Here is a 2,627-nt window from a genome sequence, read left to right on the forward strand (position 1 = left end):
TGTCTCACATGACTCCTTTTTGTACCTGTGAGTAGTACCAAGCAGAGACATGTATGGATGGATAGGCATGGAAGCAATAGCACAAGTAACAAACAAACATCTAACTGGTAATTGGTTATAATTTTTAGCTGACTATATTATATTACATATTATAACTCAGGTAGGACTACTGTACTACCTCACCAGCTCATAAATAATATACAATCATGTAGTTGTTCATGTTCTATATCATGTGATAGATCATATTGCCATACCACCCACATTTGATGCACAGATAATCTATTACACTATACATACAGAATTTTACCAGAATAATTTTTTTTAAAAAATAGAGGGAGTGGTGATGATGGGGTACTGTTCACATGGTCTGTGCACATTTCCTAATATAGTAATTAATGAAAATATAGCCAAAATTGAAAAAAAAAAATTGAAAAAAGAAATTCACATGTCGTAAATGGTTGTTGATAATATTAATGTACTATTTACTTGGTCTGTGCATGTTTCCAAATATGGTAATTAGTAAAAATATAGCCAGAAAATCAGAAGAAAAAAAGAGAAAAATATGTGATTATAGTTTCACCCCATATGCATTATATAGTTGTTTATGTTGTGTATCATATGATATGACATGTGACACAATCATGTGATATATAATAATCAGGTGATGTCATCATGTGATACAGTCATGTGATAGGTCATATGATATAATTATGTGATGGATCATATGATCTGGTCATGTGATGTAGTCATGTGATGGATCATATGATCTAATCATGTGATGCAGTCATGTGATCTCTTTTTCTGCACTTATAACATCACTACTGCTGTTTTTTGCTATTCCTCTGTAGCTGTTGTAATATGGTGTAATGAGGTCTGGCCACAGAAATTAATAAGGTAATTGATGAAAATAGAGCTAAAAAGTCACAAAAGAAATAAAATAAAATAATAGAGTATTGTTGATGGTCTGTGCACATTTCCTGATAAGAAATTATATCTAGAAAATTAGAAGAAAAAGAGAGAAATAATGGACTGTTGTTGACAATATTGGAATATTGAATACATGGTCTGTGCACATTTCCTAAAATGGTAATTAATACAAATATTGCTATAAAAATTGGAAAAAATATTCACATGATATAAATGGTTGTTGATAATGTTGATGTACTATTTACTTGGTCTGTGCATATTTCCAAATATGGTAATGAATAAAAATATAGGCAGAAAATGAGAAGAAAAAGACACAAAATAATAGACTATTGTTAACAATATTTAGATACTGTATACATGGTCTGTGAATATTTCCTAATATGGTAAATGATACAAATATAGCTAGAAAAACAGAAAAGAAAATAGAAAAAGAATAGACATACCATCACAACTGAATGCAGAATGATACACCATGCAGATCAACACATACATAGAGCAGACTCTCAAATGTTACTGTGGTACTACAGTGACATCAATTCTGAGGTTGAAATTTGACTCATTGTGAGAACTTGGTGAGGACTCAGCAGCCTCAGCCATCACATCGCTTTGAAATTTTGACAGTCTGCCCTGTGCATGTGTTGGTCTAGCATGGCTTATCATTCTGCATTCAGCTGTAACTGTTATTGACAATGTTGGTGTATAGTGCACATGGTCTGTGCATCAGAAAATTACAATAAAATATAAGAAACATTAAAGAAAATATTAGATGGTAGTCACTATTGGTTATGATGTTGCAGAGCTAAAATCAGAGTAAATAAGGCAAGATTACTATTTTAAATGAAAGTCATTTAGAAAATGTGGTAAAAATGAGAAAAAATAGGACTTGTTGTTGGGTACTGTTGTATATCTAAAAAAGAAAATTCAAGTATTTGTAATAGAGAGATCAGAATTCTAAGAGATTCTAACCATTCCTGCAGAAATAGGTGGGGCACAGTAAAGTACTGGTAGTCAGCATGTCATTATGGTCAACAGATATGAATACATCATATCATATTATACATATTTATAACTTCAGACACTGACAATCCTCAGAGCTCTCTGCAGTGCTCAGAAATATACCTCTATAAAAGTGAAAAGAAAAACAAGCTGGCATAGTCAATCTGACAGTTCCTGAAGTCTCTCTAGTCTTCAGGAACATACTTCAGTGAAGAAATATGGCTTACACATCAGTAATAATTCAGTAAAGTAAGGCTAGTCTATTATAGATAGTTATTAATATATACTCAACATAAAAGCAGTCAGTAACAACCTTTATTATCTGATAGAGCAGAATTTAGAGGCTATAACTATATAACAAATAGCTTATTACCAATAGATAGAGCTGAATGCAATATATAATCTGGTTTTTCTATAATAAAAATACAATATAAAATAAAAGGGCAAGTTTAGGAACAAAATGATCTTTATCATAAATTTTGTAGAAAAGTTGAATCCAGAAGATAAAAGTTTGAATGGTCAGAAATTTTTGAAGTTTTTTTTTTTGAAACTAGGACCCCAGATACTCCATGACACTGGCAGGAAATTTTTTGCCTATGTGACATGGCTTAAACATTTCCGAGCAGTGTGACATGGTCAAAAGATTTTTAAGCAGTGTGACATGGCAAAAAAATTTCTTAGCAGTATGACATGGTCAGAAATTC

The sequence above is a fragment of the Laccaria bicolor genome, genomic scaffold, assembly GCF_000143565.1.
Source record: "Laccaria bicolor S238N-H82 LACBIscaffold_42 genomic scaffold, whole genome shotgun sequence".
NCBI lineage: Eukaryota > Fungi > Basidiomycota > Agaricomycetes > Agaricales > Hydnangiaceae > Laccaria > Laccaria bicolor.